Genomic DNA, 7840 nt, shown 5'->3' with positions numbered 1-7840 from the left:
AGTCCCCGGTTGGCTCTAAGGGCCCGCCCAGATCGCTGGGCCCTAGGGCCTTGGCCTGCTCCATAACCCGGCGGTTCCCAGACTCCCCCGCGCGGCCCCTTCGCTCCGCCCAAAGAGGCTCCTCCGGAAGAGAAACCCCAGCCCCGGCGCTACGCGCATTTCCCCTTGCAGCCCTCCCCTCAGGGCCGAGTACCCCGCCCCCCGAAGGTGACGAAGCTGCCCCAGGAGGTGCTGGGTAAGGTCTCGTTCTGCCTGGTCACCTGACGGTGTGGAGAGGCCGTGGATGGGTCTGGGCCCTTCCACTTGGCGCCATCCCGAGGGCCTCACGGCACCGCCTCGGCCTTGCCCACCCTCCAGACTCGAGGCAGGGAAGGGGAGGTCCCTGGTGGACCTCTGGGATCACCTTTGCTCCCCGTCAGACCTTGCCTTGCACCCTCACCGCGGCCGAGGGCGCTCAGGGAAGGCTGCTGTGGGGGGCTGCCGGCCTCACATCGCCCTCTGGGACCCAGGGCCGCCGACCTCCGATGACCTCGAGGGCCACTAGGCCCGACCACGGAGGGGACCGCTGGGGGACCATCTCCCCCTGCCTACGGATGCGGTCGTGTCGGGCAGAGGCCCCACTCTCAGGACCGGGCCTGAGGCCCAGAGAAGGCTGAGCTTGTGCGCATCACTCTTGGGAGACAGGCCGGGACTTCCGCGGATTCCTCCGACTCCTCGGACCGCCTTGTCTCTCCTAGCCACAATTTCTGATGAAAACCACCAGAGAGCGGGGCTCATCTGACCTTTTTCCTCTTTCTGGAATGTGGGGAGAGGATTAAAAAAATGGAGATTCATTTTTCCTAAGCTCTTTCATGAAACAAACTCACCAATACTTTTCCTCGGATCAGATTTTCCTGATGACCTCCGGCCTCTCCATGAAACCAAGGTTCCTCTCCTTAATACTGGTCTGCTTCTGGCCCTGCCTCCCTGTGAGCCGCCGAACACAGGTCTCCAAAGAGCTGCCCTGGAGGGTCACCCAGAGGGCGATCCAGAGGTGTACAGCGGGTGACAGTAGGCTTCAGGGCATGAGAATGATGGTGATATCCAACATGATGCTCAGAGGTAGGTGTTACTATTATTCCCATCTTACAGATGAGGAAACTGGGGCAAATAAAAGTTAAATGACTTGCCCAAGGCCATACAGTTAGTGAGCGTCTCTGGTCAGATTAGAACTGAAGCCCTCCTGACTCCAGACCTGTGTCCAAGAAGGAAGAACTGCCCAGGTTAAGTGATCAGTCAGTAAATATTGATTGAGCCCTTGCCATGTGTCAAGTACTGAGCACTTAAAGGATGCCATCTTGAAATGAGGAATGCCAGAAGAGAAGACTCCCGATACCTCCACCAATAACCCTGTAATATCAAGAGAATGTGAAGAAGGCCTCTGGGGGAATTTATGGGAGCACGGAGAAGGGATGAGTGGGCACAGAGGGCATTATTGGAGGGAGGACTGATATTGAGGAGATGGCAGATCCATTGGAATTTTCAAGTATATATCGGTGGATGAGTGGGCACAGAGGGCATTATTGGAGGGAGGACTGATATTGAGGAGATGGCAGATCCATTGGAATTTTCAAGTATATATCGGTAGAGAAAGGATAAAACTTTGAGGGAGTTATCATAGAATTTGGAGTTAGAAGGGATCTTAGAGGCCTTTGTACAGAGGAGGAAACTGGGGCCAAGAGAGATGAAATGACTTGTTCTAGATCAAACTGGATTCAAAGCCTGGTCCTCTGACTCCCAATCCAGTTCTTTTTTCTCTGCACCATCCCTTTTTGGGGAGTCTATTATTTTACTGGCATTCCTTCCCAGTAAAGAAATTCTTTCTCTCACTGAAGGTTTGCAATTTTTGTAGCTTATAGTTCTAGAGAGTGGCTTGTGGGCCTGGAAAAGCCAAATCCCCTGCCCAGGATCAGAACGACAATATGTGTCAGACCCTGTGCTTGAACTCCGGTTCTCCTGACTCTCAGGCCACCTCTTTATCCACTGCTATATCCTTTCTCTAGAAATAATCTGGCAAGGCAGTTGAAGGTAAATATTATAATAGAGATGTGGCATCCAAACAGGCTAGCTTCAAATCCCACTCCTGACATACTAACTGTGTGACCCTGAGCAAGTCACTTCTGCTGTGTTTGCCTCAGTTTCCCTATTTATAAAATAGGGAATAACATCACCTCCCTCCCAGGATTGTTGTGAGGTTCCAATGAGATCATAATTGTAGAACACTTTTTAGCACACTGCCTGGCACCTACTAAGCACTATGGAAATGTTAGCTATTGTTATTGTATGAGATAATGGTTATAAAGTGCTTTAGTACACTGTCCAGCACATAGTAGGTGCCATAAAAAGTGTTAGCTAAAAAAAGAAAGTCTTTTCACCTCTCAATCTCAGGAAACTCAAAAGCTTATCTACCCTTGATGGAGCAATCTCCCATACCCATTAATCAAAGCTTCTCGACCCCTGATGAAATGATGCAGAAGCAGCCTCTCCATACTGAAATTATGCTCAGAAAACAATTATTATGTAGGTTTCAGGAAGTCTCTTAACATGTATATGCTTGTATCCAACTCATCAAGCAAACATATTCCTCCTTCTACAAACTGATTTCTAGAAACCATGGTGCTTGTGCGTCAACTACCAACCACTTTGCCACCCCCAGAAACATTTTTTTAAAAAATCTGCACCAAGCAGTTACTTAAAAAAAAAGTCTAAACCATTGTTAATTGCTAAGAGAGACTTCATGTATCCTGGCTAAGAATACCACAGACTTGGGAATTACAGGGTGCACTCTAGGGAAATCTGGGGCACGTTGCTATACCACCTATGTGCCCAGAACATGTTATCACAAATGACTCTTACGCAAAAATGACTAACAAGGAGTGGGAAGAAAGGAGAGAAACCCGTAGCAAAAAACAACAGTGATGAATGTTAAAATAAAATCAGTTTCACTGGAAGCAAAGGAATCCCATATTTCTTTTGAAAGGCAAAGTTTGCACGAAAATTTCCCATATAGGCTTGGCTGAGAACAGAACTGGGTGAGGTCCAAGTGGCTCCTGTTTTATGTAGGTTAAATTGGTTTCATTCTAATCCGTCAATCAAGTACTATTTATTAAACACTTACTGTACTAATGATGGAGATACAACCCCAAAGAAAAGAGCAATCCCTGCCCTCAAGAAGCTCGGATTCTAAAGGGGACGGGGTGGGTGTGGGTGGGGGCGGGCATTCTTGAGATTCAGGAAGTCCTTTTTGATCAGGACTTGAATTACTGCTAGGGGAAGGGTGGTTGATAAGGATCAAATCCCCTTGTAATAGGTGGCTTTTTGGATGAGCACCCAGTACTTTATGTGGTAAAAAGTATGTACTCATCTCTCTCTTTTATCCAAACACCATCCATTATCTGAAATGCCTTTGTGGGGCGAAGTGCAAAGATTCTATGAAAATCAGCTTACTGATTCAGCATTTCTGGTTTCTTCCAGATGAGCATGTTGCAATTCTCCCTGGTGTGGGTGACAGAGATTACTAATGGTTTTGTTGAGTGAGGACTGAAAGTGAAGATTTCCTGTGGAAATCTTCTGACTGAGAGAGGACTTCTCGGCCTGAATCAGCAGTGAAATGTTTGAAGAGAAATTCACTTGACATTATAAAACCCAAAGCTGAATGACTTCAACTGTTCAATTATTCCGATTCAATGACAACAGACTGAAACATGAGCGTCTTGGGAACTTGGTACCAACAGGAAGTCCTCCACATTTTATAATATGAAACTGAAGAGGAGGGAGGCTCGAAGGGGGGAGAAAAGAATTGAAAACAACAAATGGGAAAATAGGGACTAATTTCTTTGCCAGTCTCTATAAATAAAAAGCCATGAACTACTACCATTCTAGTGCCAATGGAGCTTTTTTTTTGAATGACCCAAAAATAACACAGCATTTTTTTGGAACTCAATATTTTCCATTGTGACATGTCTCTTTTTCTCCTAGTACTTGACATTTTTACACAATATACATAATAAAATGTTATTACTGTCAAGTGATGAATAACTGTAAAAAGTAACCAAATAGCAAAAAATAGAGGCACGAGGACACATGACAATGAAATGAAAGAATGAAGCTGCGATTAAGTGTTTACTATGAGTAAAGCCCTGGTCTTGGAATGAGGAAGAGCCGGGTTTGAATCCCACCTTACACACTAGCTGTGTGACCCTGGGCCAGTCACTTAACCTTTTTTTCATCTAAAAAGTTGAGATAATGCCTCTGTGCTACTCTGAGGGGGCTGTGAGGATCAAATAATCAAAAACACAAGAGCTGATTGTTAAATATTTACAAGCGTGCTGCTAACTATTTCAATGTAATTGGTTTCCTTCTTTTATTCATTTAAAGACATGATTGAGAAGAAGCCCACAGATTTCACAAGGGTCAACACATGCAGTATTTGGGAGAAGCAAGACTGGAGCCCAGGTTATCCTGACTCTATCCACCATGCTATACTGCATCTTAGGTCAATATAAAACCCTTCAGAATCTATCTGTTGTACAGTGAAAAAATCATCCAAATAGCTTACTCAGCTGAGAGAGCTGCAGGGCAAAGAACAAATGACTTACATGATGAAGACCTGACTCAGACATATTCAGGTAACAGATCCCACTGCAACTGTAGCTCTGGACATGAATGTTTAAAGAACAACATGCCTTTGGAAGACTACTAAATATTTAAGGGTCATTATGCCGGACATGGCAGGATGGAGATCAGATTGTACAAAATTTGTCTGTGTCTTTCCCCTGGCTCCTGGAGCTACCTCTCTGCTACCCCTTCCCTGTCCCATTCCCCAGAAGTAATGTGGTTCCTTTTGGCCAAGATGAGGCTTGAAAGTATCTTAATATAGACTATAAAAATCTGTTCATAGCCCAGCAATTACAACCGAGTCAGGCTTCAGGTTGAACCTGGCAATCAGGTATCTTTCCCATGTCCAATTTCTCCTCATTCTTCATTAAGACCCACCCTTGTCAAATCCTATCTCTTTCAAGCATCAAAGTGTACATAACTCCTATATTTATACTTATGCAAGTTGTAAACTGATGGTAGGGATTCGATTGTCGGTGAGAGCAGTTCCATTTTCCCAGTGCAAGGGACAATTTGCATTTTTCACTCTTGTCCAAGGTGAGTCAATTTTGAGGGGAGGAGGCGAAAGGCAGCATTCTGATGCCTCCAAGACCATACCATTATGTCCCAGAATCAAGGAGAGTTATAGAGTTGCTTCCTTGGATCGTGAGAGGAAATACTCAAAATTCTTCAGTTGACTTTCTTAAACCATGGAGAATTATGGTACGGTGGGAAAAACAATAGGTGTATAGTCTCAAGACCTGTATTCAAATTCCACCTACCTGTGTGACCTTAGATGTCGCTTCCACTTAGTGAATGTCAGTTCCTCATCTATAAAATGAGACAGTTGAGGTAGATGGCCTCTGAGGCCCCCTCCCAGTTCTATATCTGGGATCCTATAAAGTCTTAAGAATTCACAGGGCTTTAATTGGCTGTGCCATCATGAGATTTCAGCTATTTTCATGATAACAAGAGCATTGAAGAGGGCCGGGGAAATGGGCTTAGAAGGGAAGTGGGAAGCTTGAAACTTCCAGGGTTGTAAGTGGCAAGCTGGGCCCCAGCTCAGAACGTGGCCGAGGGTCTCATCCTGCCACTGTGTTATTTTTTGTTGTTCTTGTTTGTGCTTCCTTCTGGAAGAGGACCATGATATCAGGAAGGTGATACCATGACATGCAAGTCAATTGGATTTAAGTGAGGCAGGGCTGTGCAAAGTCACTAGCCTCACTTTCTCCTCCAGAGCCATCAGGGTCCAGTGGCCAGATATAGATCAGAACGCTGAGACAGCCCCTGTTGTTTGCTAGCACTAGGAGCAAGGGCGAGCCAAACCACTGCCTCTAAACCAATTATTATCATCTTTCCCACTGGCACCACAAAAGCCAGCGTGGCATATTGGGGAGGGAGCCAGACTTGGAAGCTAGAGAGACCTTGGTTCAAATCCCTTTTCTGATACATCACAGATTTAGAAGGATCTGAGAGGCCAAGTCTAATTCTTCCTATTCTCCTCTCCCCATTTTACAGGTGAAAAAAACTGACACTCAGGAAAATGAAATGATTTGCTTAATGTCACACCAGTAGTAAATGTCAGAAGAGAAATTTGAACTTCAACCTTCAGACGACCCTGAAATCCAGAACTCTTTCTAGAGCACTAGGAACTCAAGTGACTTTATTAAATGCCTACTATGTGTCAAGCACTGTGCTGAGCACTGCTCCTCATTCTCTGATCCTCAGTTTCCACATCTGTAAAACAGGAATAATAATACCTGTGATATTTACCTGACTGGGCTGTTATGAGGATCAAAGAAGAAATACATTTATAACTCATTGCTGATCTTAAAGCACTATAAAATGTCAGCTGTTATTATCATCATCACTGTAGGAAACTCCTTTTCTTGAGAATATCAAACCTCGAAATTCCTTTTGCTACAGGCAAGAAAGAAGCACACACACATTAACTTACTATTTCTTAAAGGAATGTGGCATTAACAAAAAAAGTTTTGGTCACAACAACTCATGAAGATTGTCTATTAAGAGAAAGGGAATGAGTTAGAGAAGAGGGACTGGGATTTGCTTTGAGGGGTGAAGGTATCTGTGTATGCTAATAGAGTCAAGGATCCATTAAGTCTGTTTTCTTGCTCCAGCCAATAAGAAACAAGTGTTTGACAAAATCATGGATTTAAAGCTGGAAGAGAATCAGAGGCTGTGGAGTCTTGTCACCTCATTTTGTAGCTGAGGAAATGGAAACCAAGAAAAGTGAAGTTATGAGTAGAAGAGTAAGAATGTGAATCTAGATCCTCCGACTGCAAATTCACTGCTCTTCATTGAACCATGCTGTCTCTTGTTTACATTTCTGTACTTTATAAATAGTGTAAACCATATGGCATAGATTACTTGGATTCATGTGTGTGTGTATACATATATGCATATATGCACATGTTATATAGATGTACATATATGTATATTCACATGTTATTTCCCTCATTAGAGTCATTTCACATTATCTTTGTATTTCCAGTGCCTAGCTCACTTCCTGGCATGTAGTAAGTGTTTAACAAATGGTGTTGACTGAATGAAAGTCAGATATTCTAGAAAATAATTATGTATGAGATTAAGAGCTAGGAGGGAGGTCATCTAAAATCTAAATGGTCTAGATTGTGGGGTGTAGAGTGTGTTCAGGGAGGACCAGTACCTTTGGTGTGATGGCTGCCGAGTCCTTTTCGGGACTCTTTCCACCTTTGGTGTCCACTTATTCCACCTAACTCTCACCTGTGGCTCCAAGAAGCTGCAGCATGTGCAGTGGCCACACCCCAGGAAACCATTTGGGCAGATGGGCCAAACCAGGTTGAGGGTAACCAAGAGTTCTCAAATCCATTGGTGAGTTAGGGAGGTGTCTACCCCTAGCATGTGAAGACATCATCTGGTGGAATGGGCGGATGAGAACAATTTGTTCCAACAGCCATGAAGGCAGATGAAGCAGTTGATGTGGAGTGCTTAGAACTTGGTTAGACCCTGAGGACACCAAGGTCATCTACTGCATCCTGAGCCATAGCCAGTCGTCTTGACTCTGTCCTGCCACTGGACTATGATGACTCTGGAGGAGAGAGTGAGGCTGATGACTTTGTGCAACTCTGCCTCACTTAAATCCAATTTACGCATGAATCAAAAGACATTGCCCAAGAAGACATCAAGGTCTAGATTATAGAACAGT

The 7840-nt window shown here is 44.5% G+C and overlaps 1 long non-coding RNA gene across 1 annotated transcript; it reads left to right on the top strand.

Annotated features, from left to right (window-relative positions):
- Positions 1-242: 242 nt before the first annotated feature.
- On the top strand, positions 243-3915 carry LOC140497584 (uncharacterized). Its single transcript, XR_011964738.1, has 2 exons — positions 243-1101; positions 3514-3915. It is a non-coding gene; the product is annotated as an uncharacterized lncRNA (long non-coding RNA).
- Positions 3916-7840: the final 3925 nt, after the last annotated feature.

Source organism: Notamacropus eugenii, chromosome 3 (assembly GCF_028372415.1).
Source record: "Notamacropus eugenii isolate mMacEug1 chromosome 3, mMacEug1.pri_v2, whole genome shotgun sequence".
Classification (NCBI taxonomy): Eukaryota; Metazoa; Chordata; class Mammalia; order Diprotodontia; family Macropodidae; genus Notamacropus; species Notamacropus eugenii.
Note: the sequence above shows the minus strand (reverse complement) of the source record. Positions and strands in the feature narration are given on the sequence as shown.